The sequence below is a fragment of the Hyla sarda genome, chromosome 2 (assembly GCF_029499605.1).
Source record: "Hyla sarda isolate aHylSar1 chromosome 2, aHylSar1.hap1, whole genome shotgun sequence".
In the NCBI taxonomy this organism is placed as follows: Eukaryota; Metazoa; Chordata; class Amphibia; order Anura; family Hylidae; genus Hyla; species Hyla sarda.
Genome location: NC_079190.1, coordinates 462,361,508 through 462,381,788, shown reverse-complemented (window position 1 = coordinate 462,381,788; position 20,281 = coordinate 462,361,508). Strand labels below are relative to the sequence as shown.

Below are 20,281 nucleotides of genomic sequence, written 5' to 3'. Positions count from 1 at the left end.
CTGAGGCCAGGCTGGCTCTGGCCTATATTTTGGCCCTTATGGCCACCTTCTTTAGCTCCCTTGCTTATGTGTCTATGCGTATGCCTGTTTTTTTCTTCTGTGTTCTCATCTCGTCCTCTCTTCTCTTTTCCTTTTCTAGGTCAGCAACACTTTCTTATTCCTCCACTCCTTGCGGATCAGCCATCTGGAAGAACCCGGGGCGCCTGAGTGAGTTTAACAATATAAGTCTTATTCCCTATGGCCAATGATATCAAAGTAGCTTCACTAAATGTGAGGGGCTTCCACACGCCCGAAAAGAGAGCCCAGATTTTGTATGCCTTTCATAAACAGAAGGTGCATATTCTCACGCTCCAAGAGACTCATTTCAAAGGGGGCTGCCTCCCTGCTATCAGTGCCAGATACTATCCCAAGTGGTACCATAGCACAAACCCGGAAGCCAGGACGAAAGGGGTGTCGATCGCTTTTCACAAATCTCTGCCAGTCGAGGTCACCTCTACACTAGTAGACCCTGATGCTAGGTTTGTCTTTGTAAATTTTACTGTGACAGGACACAACTTCACTGTGGCATCAGTCTACGCACCAAACCACTCACAGATCCCTTTCCTAATCCAAACCATAGATAAGCTAGCCAACTTTGCCACAGGTAATATTATCTTAAGTGGAGATTTTAATGTCCCCCTCTTTCCCTCCTGCGACACCTCTTCAGGACACTCTACACTGTCCCACAACAAGCTGAGAGCACTACGCCTCAAACTTCACTCCCTCCAACTCAATGATACTTGGCGGACCCAACACCCACAAGAGAAAGATTACACGTTCTATTCCCATCCTAGAAACTCTTACAGCAGAATTGATTACATCTTTCTTTCGCACCATCTCTTGCCATCCATCTCACTCACCTCTATTGGTACAGTTACACATTCGGATCATGCCCCGGTGTTCTGTTCCTTTGCCCTGCCCTCGTTTGCCAAGCCCCATGCCTCATGGAAACTAAACGAATCATTGTTGCTTGATGCACTTTGCCTTCAGGAACTGAAAGACACTATAGCCCAATTTGAAGCTCATCACGCCGAGGACTCTACCTCACTGGCGATGAAGTGGGACGCCCTAAAGTGCGTGCTTAGAGGGGTCCTGATGGGGCATGGGGCGAGGTTGAAACGAGAGGCGGCGCACAGGTTCAGGACCTTAATGCAATCACTCCACACCCTAGAGGCCCAACATAAACGCTCCCAATTGGACAATGTTTATAGAGAGTTAATTAAAGTTAGACATGAATTGCTGGAGGTGATGAACGCCAAACACCGTTATTTTAAACAGCTTACCGGGAGGGTCTTCTATGAATGGAGCAATAAGTCTGGTCGCCTCCTTGCTTCAGCTCTTAGAAAAAAGCGCACATCCACGTATATTCCGGCGATTCGGACCTCCCCTAACTCCATCTCTCACCTCACCCCAGACATACTATCTGCGTTCCACAAATACTACTCTGAACTTTATAATCTTCCTAAACCCCCGGCCCTGACCACACCTCCCCCCGCTTTACCCTCACTAGGGCACTATCTAGACTCAACGGCTCTGCCTAAACTCCCCCATGATGTGATCCAATCCCTAGAATCCCCATTTTCTGCGGAAGAACTAGATGACGCCATATCGGCCATGCCCTCGGGTAAAAGCCCTGGCCCCGATGGATACACTAGTAAATTCTATAAAACTCTCAAGGTAGACTTAATTGCCCCCCTCCTTAAGACGTTTAACTCGGTCTCTCAAAATTCCCCACTGCCCCCTTCCTTCCTCCGAGCATACATCACCGTTATCCCGAAGGAGGGTAAGGATCCCCTTCTCTGCCCTAGCTACAGGCCGATATCACTCATTAACACGGACGCCAAACTGTTTGCCAAACTATTGGCGAATAGGCTGGCAGACCACCTGGGCTCCCTCATCCACCCTGATCAAGTGGGCTTTGTCCGCGGACGCGAGGCAAGGGACAACACTCTGAGAGCTTTCTCTACAATACATTATGCACGTCGACATAATATCCCAACCATGCTCCTGTCTCTAGACGCGGAGAAGGCCTTTGACCGGGTGGACTGGGATTTCCTGCAGATGACACTCTCACACATTGGTGTTGGCGACTCAATGATGGCCCGAGTTATGGCGCTGTACACTAATCCCCTAGCTCAGATACGTGTAAACGGACAACTTTCTGCCCCTCTTCCCATTTGTAATGGCACGCGGCAGGGTTGCCCTCTTTCGCCGCTCCTGTATGTCCTCTGCATGGAGCATCTCCTTGTGGACATCAGACAAAACGCTGACATTAGGGGGATATCGGTGCCGCCTTGCCATTACAAATGCTCGGCATTTGCCGACGACTTGCTCCTCTTCCTCACCTCCCCGCACTTGTCACTACCCTCATTGTTGGCCACTATCTGCCGTTTTGCCAGCTATAGCAACTATAAATTGAACACATGCAAGTGTGAAGCCCTAAATATCAACATTCCCGCCCATACCCTCCAGACACTGAGAGCCTCCTATCCGTTTAAGTGGCAAACACGATCCTTGCAATATCTAGGTGTTCAGGTCCCGGCTGTTCTGACTGACACATATCGGCTTAACTTTCCGCCCCTTCTACAAACGCTGCGCTCAGACTTAGCCAGGTGGAATCGTGGCGACCTCTCCTGGCTTGGCAGGATCAATGCATTCAAGATGAATGTCCTCCCCCGCCTCCTATACCTGTTTTCGGGTATTCCTGTACACCTGCCTCGCTCTTTCTTTAGAGAGGTCGCTGCGATCCAGACTGGATTTGTGTGGGCGCACCGTCACCCCCGCCTAGCCAGAAACGGCCTCATTAGGAGAAAGACCGAGGGAGGCCTGGCACTTCCAGACTTCTCTGCTTACTATATGGCATCAACCCTCACGAGGGTATTAGATGGGTTCCACCATAGAGAGGGGAAGCAGTGGGTAGCACTTGAACATCGGACTTCGGGTATAGACATGCGATCAGCGCTATGGCTGCCTAAGATTCCTTGGACCAGTGATACCTCTTTGAGTCTCCCACCCATAACGGCTTCAGTTATCTGGGCCCATAAGACATACTCCTCCCGCCTGTCTATGTTCCCGAACTCTAGCCCACTGTCACCACTCTTTGGAAATCCGCTGTTCCCCCCGGCCTTGACCTCCACATCATACCTTTCCCTGATTAGGTCTTCAGCACCAGTAATAAGGGATCTCCTACACTCGTCGGGCGTGAAGCCCCTTGAGATCATTATGGGTGATGTACCGCCCACTGCTTCTCATAGGTTTCAATATTTACAATTCAAACATTTCTACGAGAAAAACAAAAGTAAGCTGGACCTACACCGAACCCTCACACCTTTTGAGCGTTTCTGTACCTCTTCGCCCCTTACCGGCAGAACTGTGAGTGTCTTATATTCTCAACTCCTAGATAGTCTCACAAAGGGACAGATGACATTCTGCTCTGCATGGGAACGAGAGACCAATTGTTCCATATCAGAGGAGGAGTGGGGGAAAGCCTTCTCTTGGTGCCACCGGTCTGCCACTTCGTCTAAAGCACACGAAACTAACTATAAGGTAATGACGCGATGGTATCGTGTCCCATCGCTCCTCGCCCACATGTACCCGAATGTTTCGGACATTTGTTGGCGGTGTGGAGAACCGGGAGGCACCATGTATCATATTTGGTTGAAGTGTCCGGCACTTGCTTCGTTTTGGTCGCGGGTGACGGACATTATAGGCAGAGTATTGAACTTGTCGCTTCCCATGGAACCCAAGATTCTTCTCTTGTCAATCCTCCCAAATGACATACCCAAGGCTTCGGCCCGACTACTCCATTTTTTACTTTTAGCCGCTAGAACGGTCATTCCACGCCTATGGAAGTCATCCACTCCCCCATCTGTTTCGTCCTGGCTTCAGGAGACCTCCTGCTTACATAGAATGGAGGAATTAGTGGCAGACTCACGTGGCCAACTTGACAAATTCACCTCCATATGGAGGCCGTGGACTGCCTTTATGGCCTCTGATGAATTCACGTCCATCCATGGCCCGACCACATAAAGTTCTCAGTGTTACTATATGACCGATACCCATGCTCGGGTGCCTAGGGTCTCCGAAGGATGTGCTGTGACGCAAGGTAAGACACTTCTTGCTTATTGACCTCTTCTCCTCCTTCCTCTCTCCCATCTATCCCTGTCTGTTTCTCACCTCTTTTTGCTCTACCTTTTCTCCCCCTCTATTCTTTTACCTCTCTTTGTTCAACATTGACAGAGGCTCTGCTGCCGATTGTTCTACCCCAGACTGGCGCAACATGTCAAGGCAGCCGCCACTTAAATGCCATACTCTGCTCACTTATATAACCACTATAGACAACACCTACTTATCCACTCGCTGTGATACCACCTAACATTCTTGAATATACACCTGCTGACCATTTGTATAGTGGCTTACATGTTACCTTCCACTACGTTTCCTCTATTCTCGTATTATGTGTGGATCATTTAGTGTTCTCTATGTCTCAAGCCTTTCGAGACTTATTTGTGTCCCATATCGATGCACTTATGTGGCCCCTGTTTATTGTTTTCTGTTATAAAAACTTGAATAAAAATATACTTTGGAAAAAAAAAAGATCCGGCAAGGGAGTGCAGGGGAAGTGATCAGATATAGCCAGGGAGCAGGTGGAAGCCAATTAAGCTAATTGGGCCAGGCACCAATCATTGGTGCACTGACCCTTTAAGTCTCAGAGAGCTGGCGCGCGCGCGCCCTAGAGAGCGGAGCCGCGCGCGCCAGCACATGACAGGAGGGGCCCGGGACGGGTAAGTGACTTGGGATGCGATTCGCGAGCGGGCGCGTCCCGCTGTGCGAATCGCATCCCCGACGGCCATGTCAGTGCAGCGCTCCCGGTCAGCGGGACTGACCGGGGCGCTGCAGGGAGAGAGGCGCCGTGAGCGCTCCGGGGAGGAGCGGGGACCCGGAGCGCTAGGCGTAACAGTACCCCCCCCTTAGGTCTCCCCCTTTTTTTGTCCGACAACTGCTTTACCTGGGACGAGGACACCGGGAGTGAATGGAGGGTTTCCTCAAAGGCAGGCAGTACAGCAGGAGTGGGAATGGGGAGGGAGGGCAGAGGGTGAAGCTTGGCACGGGGCAGGGTGACACAAGGACGGGGGCCATGAGGAGGCACTGAGGCTTGCCTGACGGGACTGGGAGGGGGGGAGAGGCATCTCTTGTGGCAAGCAGGGTCCCAGTTCTTGATCTCCCCGGTGGTCCAGTCAAGGGTGGGAGAATGAAGCCGGAGCCATGGCAGACCGAGGAGGACCTTAAAAGGTACAGTTGGGAAGGACAAAGAACTCAATCCTTTCGTGGTGGGGTCCAATGCACATTAAGAGGGGTTTTGTGCGGTAACGCACGGTGCAATCCAATCTGACTCCGTTGACCGCGGAAATGTAGAGCGGCTTGACGAGACGGGTCATCGGGATGCAGAATTTATTCACCACAGACTCCAAAATAAAATTCCCAAAGGCACCAGAGTCCAAGCAGGCCACGGCTGAGAGGGAGGAGTTGGCTGAAGGAGAAATCCGCACGGGCACCGTGAGACGTGGAGAAGCAGACTTTGAACCAAGAGACGCCACACCCACGTGAGCTGGGTGCGTGCGTGCGTTTCCCAGACGTGGAGGACGAATAGGGCAATCCACCAAGAAATGCTCGGTACTGGCACAGTACAGACAAAGATTTTCTTCCCTACGGCGATTCCTCTCTTCCTGGGTCAGGCGAGACCGATCCACTTGCATGGCCTCCTCGGCGGGAGGCCCAGGCGTAGACTGCAAAGGATGCTGTGGGAGAGGTGCCCAGAGATCTAAGTCTTTTTCCTGGCGGAGCTCCTGATGTCTCTCAGAAAAACGCATGTCAATGCGGGTGGCCAAATGGATAAGTTCTTGCAGGTTGGCAGGAATCTCTCGTGCGGCCAGCACATCCTTGATGCTACTGGATAGGCCTTTTTTAAAGGTCACGCAGAGAGCCTCATTATTCCATGATAATTCGGAAGCAAGAGTACGAAATTGGATGGCGTACTCGCCCACTGAAGAATTACCCTGGACCAGGTTCAGCAGGGCAGTCTCGGCAGAAGAAGCTCGGGCTGGTTCCTCGAAGACATTCCGGACTTCAGCGAAGAAGGACTGGACTGTGGCTGTGGCAGGATCATTGCGGTCCCAGAGCGGTGTGGCCCAAGACAAGGCCTTTCCTGAAAGAAGGCTCACTACGAACGCCACCTTAGACCGTTCTGTAGGAAACAAGTCCGACAACATCTCCATATGCAGGGAACATTGAGACAAAAATCCACGGCAGAGTCTAGAGTCCCCATCAAATTTGTCCGGCAGGGACAAGCGGAGGCTAGGAGCGGCCACTCGCTGCGGAGGAGGTGCAGGAGCTGGCGGAGGAGATGGTTGCTGCTGTAGCAGAGGCAGAAGTTGCTGTAACGTGGCGGTCAACTGCGACAGCTGCTGTCCTTGTTGGGCAATTTGCTGCGATTGCTGAGCGACCACCGTGGTAAGGTCAGCGAGACTTGGCAGCGGCACCTCAGCGGGATCCATGGCCGGATCTACTGTCACGATTCGGCTTACAGGTAGTGGATCCTCTGTGTCAGCGAGGGATTGGCGTGGACCGTGCTGGTGGACCGGTTCTAAGAGGCTACTGGTGTTCACCAGAGCCCGCCGCAAAGCGGGATGGTCTTGCTGCGGCAGTAGCAACCAGGTCGTATCCACTAGCAACGGCTCAACCTCGCTGACTGCTGAGAAGGCGTGGGACAGAAGGACTAGGCAGAGGCAAGGTCAGACGTAGCAGAAGGTCGGGGCAGGCGGCAAGGTTCGTAGTCAAGATGGATAACAGGAGTTCAGGTAACACAGGCTTTGGACAACACTAAACGCTTTCACTGGCACAAGGCAACAAGATCCAGCAAGGGAGTGCAGGGGAAGTGATCAGATATAGCCAGGGAGCAGGTGGAAGCCAATTAAGCTAATTGGGCCAGGCACCAATCATTGGTGCACTGGCCCTTTAAGTCTCAGAGAGCTGGCGCGCGCGCGCCCTAGAGAGTGGAGCCGCGCGCGCCAGCACATGACAGGAGGGGCCCGGGATGGGTAAGTGACTTGGGATGCGATTCGCGAGCGGGCGCGTCCCGCTGTGCGAATCGCATCCCCGACGGCCATGTCAGTGCAGCGCTCCCGGTCAGCGGGACTGACCGGGGCGCTGCAGGGAGAGAGGCGCCGTGAGCGCTCCGGGGAGGAGCGGGGACCCGGAGCGCTAGGCGTAACACACACAGCCCAAAGCATTCAGTGTGAGATGAACTATGATTAGCTAAGGCTGCAATCCCCCCACCTCCTCACCACTCCAGACTGCATTTTTCCGACTTTTGACTTCTGCCAGGCCAGCAGGAGTCCAAAGTCTGTGCAAGAGATGGGGGGAAATCTGCTCTGGACAAGTAGGGAGATACCTAGTAGCTGCTTTTTTAAACACAAATAAAGCATATATATATATATATATATATATATATATATTTTTTTTTTTTTTTTTTTTTTTTTTTTTTAAACAAAGTACATTAGAAAGATTTTTCATTTACCAGAAGAATTGCAATAACAAAAATTTGTTTTAATGACAGTGCACATTTAAGTGACAAATGGTATGGGAAATGATGAATAAATACAAATTTTTAGGGTGTCAATCATTTTACATAGCACTGTTCCTTTAATGTTTTCGAAAGATTGTCAAAAAACTCAAGGCAAAGCATAAGAATATCGTTAGCTGTGCACTTTTCATTGTTGATTCCTAAATGACAAACAAACGTAGGTTTTCAGAAATATTTACGAAAACAAGTATTATTTGAAATGTCAATGTCTGACCTAAGCCGGAGAAAAACTCTGAATAAACCATGAAAGGAAGGGAAGGAATATGTCAACTTTCTGTCTCACCTGTATTTACTGCATACACTTCCTAGACATACACCATAACTGCTATTTTTGGTTGTGAAAGAAGAATACAGCCTTCATCTTGCCGGGTGGTAACAAGTAACAGTCATTACAAAGTTCTCTTTGGACTCTGAATAATATATGTATCTTCATTGTTATGCTACAACCACCCCGTACTGATATCTCTTTTCGTCTTTAAAGCTGACATGACATTTCTGAACTGTGAAATTTGCGATTTACACTTCTATAGGTTTATATCAGGTTGTAGTGATAGAGGGGGAGATTTATCAAAACCTGTGTTGGAGAAGAGTGGTGCAGTTGCCCATAACAACCAATCAGATTGCTTCTTTCATTTTTAAAGAGGCCCATGAAAAATAAAAGAAACAATCTAATAGGTTGCTTTGGGCAACTGCACCACTCTTCCTCTATACAGGTTTTGATAAATCTACCCTGGAATCTAAATAGTAGGGTTCTTGTGCTAGAAGTTCCTTAGGTAGCTAGAACGACGGGTCTCCTGAAATTTCTCTGGGCACATGTTGTGTCATATCTTTTAACTTGGAGATCTTAGGGTTATGTTATGCCCTGCTGTAGAAAATATACAATAACGAATACAGTGGTTATCATCTTCATTTGGATGGGCACTATCATTAAGACAAATTTTTGCTATCACACTCCTTATGGTAAATTTTTCTAATGTACTTTTTTATGAAGTTTTCTGTTTTATTTGTGTTTAAAAAAGCTGCAACTGGGTGTCTCCCTACTTGTCCAGAGCACATTTCCCCCTATCTCTTGCATAGACTTTGGACTCCTGCTGGCCTGGCAGAAGTCCAAAATAAGGAAATGCAGTCTGGAGTGCTGAGGGGGGTGCAGCCTTAGCCAATAGCTCATCTCACACTGAATTGCTCTGAGCTGTGTGTGAGGGAGGAAGTTCCCCCCTGTATGGCTTCAGATGATGTCAAACCTACTGGGGAACGCCCCTTCCCAATCTTTGAATCTGACTGAGACTGAGCAGAAAATACAGAGGAATATCAAGGTAGAAAACTAAAAAATTATAAAAATAAAGTCAGGGGGTGGTTTATCATGATGGGGCAGTGAACTGGAAGGATTATAACATTTAGATCATGATAGGTACTCTTTAAACATATATCGTCCATAAATGACACATGCATACTTTATTTTACATATTGTTACACTTGTATTAGCTTTTAAGGGGTGCTCCACACCTAAACATCTAATCCCCTTGCAGGAACCCCCGCAATCTCCGGCACAGCACCCCATAATCAGATGTGTGGAGCGAACTTTGCTCTGTGCCGGATGACAGGCGACCACTGCTGTAACGCCCCATCCATTTGTGCTTTTGGAGGGGGAATGATGGCTGTGTACTAGCCATAATGCCCCCCTCCCAAAAACATTAATGGAGGGGAGTGTCATGCCATTGCGAACATGGAAGCCCCAAGCTTCTGTGTTTAGTACATCCGCGGTTCCCAGAGATCGTGCAGGGGGAAGGGGGGTGGTCTTCACAGCAGCCTGACCCCCCACGATCAGATAATTTATACCTTTTGAATAGGGGATAAGATGTTTAGGGTCGGAGTACCCCATCATATGCAATCTGGTTTGGTATGGCTAAACTGACATGCACAGTCAAAAAGATTCCCTGATATTCACCCTTTATATCCTATACAGACACAGGGATATGAACATCACAGCAGGAGATCTCCAGGTCATAGCTCCTAGTGAAGCGTCAGACAGCTTGTGCAAAGAATATAGTATGTAGATAAAGTATGTAGATAAAGGCTGGTGTGTTGCCTCAGGGTTAAAGAGTACCTGTCACCAAACTAAACTTTTAAAATATTGTTCCTTATGTTATTATAAGACACTTTGCTATTTACTTGCTGTTAAAATTCTCAACCTTTATATGTTTATAATGTGATTGCAAAACCGCCACTAGGTGGCTCTGTTCTGTTCCCTGATGCAAGTCAAACAGTAAGTTTGGTCTCCACCTGGACTTGCAGAAGTCCAAACTGAAGTCCAAACTTAGGAAGTGCCTGCGGGGCATGGCGGGGCATGGCGAGGCACAGCTCTACCAGGCTTCAATGACATTGTGCCAGCTCGGGAACCCCCACTTATCCTGCCGAGAGTTCAGACAATGTGATCAAGGGGAAAGGTATGATACACACTTTTTAAAACTCAGAAAAATTTTATGGGCAGGAGGGGTGTTAGGAGGAGTTAGTTTAGAAAATATGGTTTGATTACAGGTACTCTTTAAACATTGACACAAACTACTATGTGCACTCTGCTTAGTGTGAGGACACAGGTCAGAGCTTGGACAATGGTTGGGTTGAGAAGATCGGGAAGTGGGACCACAGAAACCTAACAGACTCACTAGGGGAGGAAGCCACTGTGTAGTCAGGCATAGCCGAGCCCAAAAGTCAGGAGTAGGAATAAACTTTCCAAGTTCTAAGCATGTTATCCCAAGGAAAAGGTAGGTAAGACATCAGGAACTTCAAGAACTATGTTCTGAGTCAGGATGTACTACAAGCACCAGATAAAATATCAGAGGAAGAAACCAAGAACAAAGAAACAGGGCCAATCCCAGGAAACAAAAAAAAAATAAAAATAAATAAATAAAAAATAAATGGACTTGGGAGGAAATATCTTACCACCAGTCAATGAGGGAGGAACCACATGATAAAGATGTGTTGCAGTTGCATTGTGGTGTGTAGCTGCAAAGTGTGGATTCTGCAGTTGGCTTCATGTTTTGTGTGTATCTACATGCAGATCTTACACAGACCATGTGAGATGGTCAAAATGTTGCCTTTACCTTATGAATAAAGCCTAAACCCTATTTACCTGAATTAATTTGCTTTTCTTATTTTTTCTTTCTTTTGTTTATGTGGGGGCCTTAATTGGGCTTGACCAGCTTGCACCCATATCTATTTCTTGGGAGTTTGGTTCTTCTTCAATATAGTACATGCAGATCTGGATTTCTTGGAATTGTGTGTGGTTGCTGTAATATTCAGAAGATACAGAAACAGCAAATTAAACTAATAAGAAAGTTCCATATTAATGAATCTAGATGCACCCTATCTGCTAAATAGCAACGACTAAAAAGTATTTAAAAACTGAAGTGTAACAGCAATAATTTAGAATCAGTTACTGCATGCAGTCAAAAAAAAAAAAAACGCAGTTGCAACCGCAATACTACCTGCAATTAGGATTTCACTCTGAGGGGTAGAACTGGCAAGGCTTAAATAACAAGCCTGACAAGCTTATCCAGAACAGTTGAGTAGCTACAGAGCTTATGATCAGAAATTTTTAACCATTGATCTGCTGCAAAAGATGGCAGAGAAGAAAAGGTACTAAACTACAAAGGAACATGGGGATGTATGTACCACATATCCTGTTTTGTAGTTCCTCTTTACCCCTTAAGGACCACGGGTTTTTCATTTTTCGTTTTTTCCTCCTGTCCTTTTAAAAATCATAACCCTTTCAATTTTGCACCTAAAAATCGTATGATGACTTATTTCTTGTGCCACCAATTCTTCTTTGCAGTGACATCAGTCATTTTACCCAAAAATCTACGGCGAAACGGCAAAAAAAATAATTGTGCGACAAAATTGAAGAAAAAACGCAATTTTTGGGGCTTCCGTTTCTACGCAGTACATTTTTTGGTAAAAATGACACCTTATCTTTATTCTGTAGGTCCATACGATTAAAATGATTCCCTACCTATATAGGTTTGATTTTGTCATATTTCTGGAAAAAATCATAACTACATGCAGGAAAATGTATACGTTTAAAATTGTCAAATTCTGACTCCTATATCTTTTTTATTTTATTGCGTATGGGGCGGTATGAGGGCTAATTTTTTGCGCCATGATCTGAAGTTTTTAGCAGTACTATTCTTCTATTGATCGGACTGTTTGTTCGCTTTTTATTCATTTTTTCATGATGTAAAAAGTGACCAAAAATACATTATTTTGGACATTGCAGTTTAATTAATGATATATTTTTATAGTTTGGACATTTACGCACGCGGTGATACCACATATGTTTATATTTATTTTTATTTAAATGTTTTTTTTATTGGAAAATTATGATTTTAATTAGGGAAATGGTTAAATCACATTCATGAACTTTTCTTTTTAAATTATTACTATTTTTTTTTTTGCAGTGTTATAGCTCCCATAGGGGGCTATAACACTGCACACACTGATCTTATACACTGATCACTGCAAAGCCATAGCTTTGCATTGATCAGTGTTATTGGCGATCGATTGCTCAAGCCTGCATCTCAGGCTTGAGCAATCAATCGCCAAACAGACGCACCGGAGGAAGGTAAGAGGACCTCCGCTTGCGTCCTAGCTGATCTGGACACCGCATTTTCACTGCGGTGGTCCCGATCAGCCCCACTGAGCAGCCGGGAAGCTTTTACTTTTGTTTTAGATGCGGCGTTCAACTTTGAATGCCTCGTCTAAAGCGTTAATAGACAGCGGCACTGCGATCACTGCCTCGCGCTATTAGCCCCGGGTCCCGGCATGAGTTACATGCTGAGACCGACGTGATATGACACGGGGTCACCGCGTGACCCCGCGTTATAGCGCGGGAGCCGGCCAAGGACGTAAATATACATCCTTGGTCGTTAAGGGGATAAAGGGGTACTCTACTTCCCCATCGTTTGGAACATTTAGTTCCAAATGCTTGGAGCAGGCGGTGGGGGTCGTGATGTCATGACCATGCCCCCTCATGAAGTCACACCATGCCCCCTCAATGCAAGTCTATGGGAGGGGGCATGGCGGTAACCATGCCCCCTCCCATAGACGTGCATTGAGGGGGCATGGCCGTGACTTCACAACCCCCGCCGCTGGCACCCAGCATTCTAAACGAACGCTGGGTGCTGCACAAAGATTGCGGGGATCTCAGCTGAGGGACCCCACAATCAGACATCTTATCCCCTATCTTTTGGATAGGGGATAAGATGTCTAGGGGTGGAGTATCCCTTTAAGGTACTCACACATTTGTCAACTGTCAACTGTTAGCTGAATGGACTCTCTTCCGGCCTCGCCATTCATATAGATGTTTAGCATGGCCGAATGTTAATGTATCCCCTATGGGGAGGGGAGGAGTAAGGCTGCTCTGGTGCCTGATTACCCCTCCCGGAACAAAGAGGGTCAGATGGGGAAAATCCATCACTTTTGATCATTCTTTCTACCAATATTATTTGCCAGCGGAAAGGAGTTGTCAAGGCATTAATACAACTTTAGTCTAAGGTTTATGCACATCTTTCATCCTCAACAGCAGTTTAAGTTTTTTACTTCAATAATGGATCATACTTGTATTAAAAACAGAAGCATAAAAGCCTATTAATGGAGATTACGCTAACTCAGCAGGTATACCAGCACAATCTGCTTAACAAAAATTGATCCACAGTCTGGAATCTGACAGGGAGCAACATATACAAAAGAAATATACATGAATAGAGAATGAGAAGGGAGAAGGGCTTAGAAGTGCGTTTCTACAGCTCAATAAAACTTCTATTAATTTAATTAAGAAAACTTTCCATAGGGTCCGCAATGGCAGCATATGGGTAATACTGTTCTTTTTCCACTAAAAGAATAACAGTTCTGAAGTTCCAAACAGACTGCATGAACATAGAAACATTTAGAAGCACACATGTTTGTGTTTACATTTTTAGAGATACGTACCGAGACTATCTGCCAAGATTTCATGTAAACCTTATATAGAAGGAAATAGGCACATTAATATAACGCTGCATTATACTAGTTTTCTTGTAGCTGAGTTTTTGTATCACCTGCACATTTACTAAATCCCTGAGGTCTGGATAGAGGTCTGTGGTGCTCTAAGTATGCCCACCATCAGTAAGGAAGAAGCATTTGTACCTCAAATGGCAAATGATGAAGCCTTCAGAACTTCCTTTTATTTACCAACCTCTATTTTGCACCTTATTGAATACATCTGGGGAGCGCATGAGGAAGTTGCATATATTTCTCAATTCTTCTGAATTATTGGTAATAAAATCTTTATACAGCCTCTCAGGCCTATATCATATGTTAAGTATGGTATGTCAATGAAATAGAGGAATAGAATATTTCTCAGGTACTGTAGCTTATCATTTATATTACGTGAAGGGTACCATGCTGGAAACCAAGTTTGCTCATTGTTGTCTATTATATACAGCCCTCTCATTTTGTGAGTAAATCTTTTTAACATAAATTTATGGAACAATCTACCTCAGGAACTGGTCACATCAGAAACAGTTGAAAGCTTTAAAACAGGGTTAGATATATTCCATTAACAAAATAACATTAATGCTTATGCAGAAATATAATCTCATCCCTTTCCCTTAATCCCACCACACTCTTCCCTTCAATTCCTTGGTTGAACTTGATGGACGTAAGTCTTTTTTTGACCATACTATCACATCACAATCTGGGGGTAGCAGTTCAGTGGCAACCCACAGGTGAGTTTGGGAGTCTAATCTTTCTGAGCCCCTGACAGGAGAATAATCTGTGTTACTTTGATGACAGCCCTGGCTGTAAGTTTCATTAGGTAGAATTGAGGGAGTGTAACGCATGCACGGTCTGTCTTTAAGGATCCAAACTCGTTCTTGATTTCTGTCCTCTTCCAATCCTTCCCAGGCACCACCTATAAGTGAGAACACATCCCTTCCTTTGGTGTCTGAGCAAGAGTGTAGTTAGTCTACAGCGAAGGTGTCTGTCCTGTTCCTGACCAGGGTTTCTATATTTATCCATGTTACCTGACTGTTAGCCTGTTACCTGACCCTGCCTCAGCCAAATCCCCTCGTCCAGCACTTATTCCATCTAGCATCACCTGCTCTACCTGCCTGTTTCCCCCGAGGCGTTTTGACCTGCTTGGACAGGTACCACTTAAAGGGGTACTCCGCCCCTAGACATCTTATCCCCTATGCAAAGGATAGGGGATAAGATGTCAGATCGCCGCAGTCTCGCTGCTGGGGAGCCCCGGGATCCCCGCTGCGGCACTGCGCTATCATTACTGCACAGAGCACAGTTTGCTCTGCATGTAATGACGCGCAATACGGGGGCCGGAGCATCGTTATGTCACGGATCCGCCCCTCATGACATCACGGCCCACCCCTTTCAATACAAGTCTATGGGAGGGGGCGTGGCGGTTGTCACGCCCCCTGCCATAGACTTGCATTAAGGGGAAGGGCCGTGATGTCACGAGGGGCGGAGCCATGACGTCACGCTGCTCCTTCCCCTGTATCGCCCGTCATTACGCACAGAGTGAACTCGCTCTGTGCTGTAATGATAGTGCGGTGCCGCAGCGGGGATCCTGGGGCTCCCCAGCAGTGGGAACGCGGTGGTCTGACATCTTATCCCCTATGCTTTGGATAGGGGATAAGATGTCTAGGGGCGGAGTACCCCTTTAACCAGGAGCACTTTTGTGGTAGCCACCTGGTATCTCCCCTGCAGTTATGATCAGCTTCCTCATCCTGGTGATGGATAATGCGTGAAAACCAGGTGAACACTTTTACACCATTCTCAAGTTTGGCCCGAAGCCAAACCTTTAAGTGGCACAGCGAGTCCACACGCATTGGGGCATTACAGGGAATTTCTGGTGTTACATTTTGAATACAGATAGTTACGCATGGCTCATCTGAATGAGGCCTTATAAAGATATTTTGGAGTTTGTGATTTCAGTCTAAACAAATGCTTTAGTGGAAATTTCAGGGTTATTTAGTTAAGATACTGTTTATCTGTTTTATTACATTTCATCAGATGATTTCACTGGTTAAATCTTTAACAATGGCTGTCAGTTGTTTCAGGCTTATACTGTTGTTTTTATAATCGCTTTGTTCAAGGAAAAAAAATCCAAAAGTACCTTGTCAGTATTCAAAGTTGAAGTTAGCGGTACATCTTCTATACTAGGTTGAATTCATACTTTTTCTGCACAATCCCAATGTTTAAGCTGCGTGTGAACATGACCGGAATCTTCATTGTTTCATCACTGCCGAGATGATTCTGGTAAGCGATTTCTACATAGCACACAGTTTATGACCTTATTTTCTCCCTCATAGCACAATGGATGATGTAAACAAGTATACAGTGGTTCCTCAACTTACAATGGCCTCAGGTTACAATATTTTAACCAAACGATGCTCTTTTCTGGACCATTGTAACTTGAAACTATACTCAACATACAATCAGGATCTGACAAGTGTCCATGGCTGGAAGAACTGGCCAATCAGAATGGGCATTTACTGATAAAACCCCTGTATTACTGAAGTGCATGCACTGACTGGCACCATACAGTACGGGGAGGTATTACATGTTCTGTACTACTCTTTACCTGTGCCAGGGTTAGCTCCTCCTTTTGGGGACACTGTGTGTACTGTACAGGACTCTGAAGAAGCTCCTGTCCTCTACATAGAAAGTGATTTTTCCTACTTTTATATGTAAGGACTTGTTTTATTTGTATTTGTTACCTATTTATTTTTCTTTGCACCTCACTTATCCCTATTTTTAGATGATATTTTAGGACTTAAGAAACCAATTACCAGGTTTCCACAGAGTTTTGGTCCCAACATATATTGGTTTACTGGTCGCCGTGGAACCAATTAATTATTGTAAATTGAGGAACCACTATGTTAGAGGATATTATTTACAAACATCCTTGGTTTATTCATCCAAACTCTTGTGATAGGTTCTCTTTAAGGTTTTTATGCACCTAAAACAATTTTAACATAAAGTAAGCTTATCTCTTTGACCTATACCAAAGATATAACGCCAGTAGGCCCATGTAGATTTCTATTTTCATATTTTTATGCCTTGTCCCAAAATAAACAGAAGGATATATTTTTGGGCTCCAGAACCCCACATTTCATGTGCAGCAACACCTATGATCAACCAACTATATAAGCCTAATACCTTGTGTATCACTCCTTATATTTCCTGCACCTCTTGTGAATAAAATTATTTTGTCGATCTCCCCCCCCCCCCCCGCCTTGGTGTGGCCCCTGACATGTTTTACTATGACATTTTCAGATGGAAACCTCAACTTGTGCAGTGTCTTCATGAACCTTGCATTATAGATAAAATATTTGTCTGTCATAATGCAAGATTCTTGGTTTCACTCTTGGGACTCTGACACGGTTGCACACACAAGTATTGGGACTTTGTGATTTTCCTAAAGATGTTCTTTTGGAATAACAATAATAATAAAATTCTTTTACCTCTATGACCCCGTTCAGGTACTCCTACACGCAACAGCAAGGTAGATAAAAGTTTTATTACTCTTTTGTCTATTTACAAAGTTGAAAAATAGAGGTATATAAGAGAATGGCTGTATGTACAGCTCCCTTATACAGTGACCCCCGACCTACGATGGCATCGACATATGATAATTTCAACATGCGATGGCCTCTCAGAGGCCATCACATGTTGAAGGCAGCATCAACATACGATGCTTTTGTATGTCGGGGCCATCGCATAAACGGCTATCCGGCAGCGCAGACTGCTTCAGCTGCCACCAGATAGCCGTTTACGGTGCCCCGTGTGGTCCGCTGACGATCACTTACCTGTCCTCGGGGCTCCGGTGCGTCCTCTTCGGGATCCCCTGCATCGTCGTCGCTCTCCATCGTCGTCATCACGTCGCTGCGCACGCCGTCCCGTTATCCAAAAGGAGCGGCGTGCGTAGCGACGTGATGGTGGCGACGGAGAGAGAGGATGCCAGGGAAGCAGAGGCGTTGGGGACACCCCGGGGACGCGGTGACAGCGATGGAAGGCAACATCCAGGGCAGCGGTGACGAGCGGGGACAGGTGAGTACAACTTCCTATACCAGTGGTCTTCAACCTGCGGACCTCCAGATGTTGCAAAACTACAACTTTTGCAACATCTGGAGGTCCGCAGGTTGTAGACCACTGTCCTATACTTTACATTGCACGGATCCCTCAACATACGATGGTTTCAACAAACGTTGGTCCATTTGGAACGGATTACCATCGTATGTTGAGGGACCACTGTATACTAACCGAGGTCAATCATCCACGATCCTTCATTGTAACCACTTGATGAATGGGTCAGATTTGGGTTGGAGTATATCTGGAGGAAGAAATATAAGAATACCTTAACACCAGGAAATTTGGCCAAACAGTTATGTGGTCCTTCAAAAGCCCAAGGACTGTGTCTCTACACAAAGTATGAGCTGTAACCACATTATAGAGGTTCTCTGTGTCTTAATCATAGGGATGATGTTGATGGTGGCATCCAGTGCACTTACTAGCCAAAAAAGAGATATGATTACTTGTTAAGGACTCGGCTCACTTATTCCTCACTATGGGGGAGATTTATCAAAACCTGTCCAGAGGAAATGTTACTGAGTTACCCATAGCAACCAATCAGATCGCTTCTTTTATTTTTAAAGAGGCCTGTGAAAAATGAAAGAAGCGATCTGATTGGTTGCTATGGGCAACTCAGCAACGTTTCTCCCCCTATATGAATACAATTCTTTATAGTGACACTGAGCAGGTCATCTTTTACTGTGCATTTCACAATACTTTAAGCCAAGATAACGGGCAATGAATGACACATCTGTAAGGCTTCTTTCACACTAGTAAATTATTCCCTTTTGCTAATTCCGTCGCTAGTTCCGTCCTAAAATCAGCTGTCACCGGCAGTAACCAAATCCTATACGTCTGTTAGAAAATCCCATTATTGTCTATGGGATTTTTCTAATATCCGTTTTAATCCATTATTGTCCATTATTGATAATGGACGTTATTTTGTGACGGAAGATAGTACAGAAGAAAATAGTTCATGAACTATTTTCTTCCGTACTATCTTCCGTCACAAAATAACGTCCGTTATCAATAACAGACTATAACGGATTAAAACGGATATTAGAAAAATCCCATAGACTATAATGGGATTTTCTAACAGACCTATAGGATTTGGTTACTGCCGGTGACAGATGATTTTAGGACGGAACTAGCGACGGAACTTGCTAAACAAAGTAATTGGCTAGTGTGAAACAAGGCTTAGCTGTACTGTATCTTTTACTTCTGCCATGACATACATACAGTATTTACTATTAGTCGTATCTTCTTCTGTTCTTATGACACACATACCCACTATTAGTCGTATCATCTAATGCTGCCATGACTAGTATACTTACCATTAGTCAACATGAGGTTAATGCTCACCGCCCTATGTGAAAACTACATATGTTTGGTTGCAATACTAAACCACACACAAAAAAAATCAATACACTGCAAGGTGGGTAAAAGCGTCCATGTTATCTGAGACAATTATCTTTCCTTCTACACAGATGTCACGTTTCACGTAATTTGAACATTAACAAAGTATTGCTTGTCGAACAAATTCTATTTCACGTCTCTTGAGCAGTAAACACCATATGTGGAGGACACAAGGGAGGCCTTTGATGGAAGGAAGTCACACACCCACCAGCTAGAGCCCTGACTTCAGCTTGAAGCGCGTTTTTATTCATTTACTCCGGGTTCTCATTTATTTACATTGTCATGCTATAGCCGAGAAAATACAAAACAGGAGACAGTTTCATTATATCTGTCTCTGGTCGGCTAATCTTCTACTTCTTATCCTGTGTTATATCAAAATCAATCTTTAAACTGCCTCACAGATAGGACCTGATTCAAGCAATAGCCATTTTCCTATGTAAAGTTAAGGTTTCAGTCACTCGGCTCTGTTCATTTTAAAGATAATGACATTTCTCTTTTAACAGTGATTTCTGTTGCAGGAAATTGCATCTTCTCTTAAGAATGGCTCTAGATAGCTTGTCTCCAGTCACAGAAACATTTAATGCAGTTTAACACAGGGAGACTGTAGGCATTCTGGATTATTTTAGCTGGTAAAGACAATTCCACATATGAACATGTACATGTAGTGTTCATTTTTTTTCCTTGCTGGACCTAAGTTTGTCTGTTGCCATCTGGTTGATGCATCTTAAGACAAAAAATGAACAAATCTACCTTCTCTTTCACCTTGGAAGTCTCCTCTAAAGTTGACTCACATAGACAGCCACTCTCTATATGGCTAACAACCATAGAGCTGCTAGTGCTAAGAATCACATTGCCATTGGGCTCCACTACATGGTGCTCCATTGGCAAGTACGTTGTAATGGCAAGAGTTTAGCTGAGCAAAAAATTGTGTATGCACTATTTTTCTTCCCAGTTTAAGTCATATGTGAACCCAGAAGGTGTTTTATGCAGTATAAAATAGCTTTTTTCTTTAGTAGCTGCCTTCAGGCAATAGGCATAGACAAATTACAAAAAATAGTCACC

The 20,281-nt window shown here is 45.3% G+C and overlaps 1 long non-coding RNA gene across 3 annotated transcripts in view; it reads right to left on the bottom strand.

Moving 5' to 3' along the window:
* The window catches only part of LOC130358065 (uncharacterized), a 66,107-nt gene extending 47,783 nt beyond the window's left edge, over positions 1-18,324 (bottom strand). Inside the window, exons 1-4 of one of the 3 annotated variants that reach the window (XR_008889395.1) lie at positions 18,090-18,324; positions 15,846-15,910; positions 13,667-13,696; positions 10,812-10,968 (exon numbers count right to left, since the gene is read on the bottom strand). This is a non-coding gene — a long non-coding RNA (uncharacterized LOC130358065). The remainder of the gene's footprint in view (positions 1-10,811; positions 10,969-13,666; positions 13,697-15,845; positions 15,911-18,089) is intronic. The other 2 variants (XR_008889394.1, XR_008889396.1) reach the window with 2 other exon arrangements.
* Between the last annotated feature and the right edge of the window lie 1,957 nt (positions 18,325-20,281).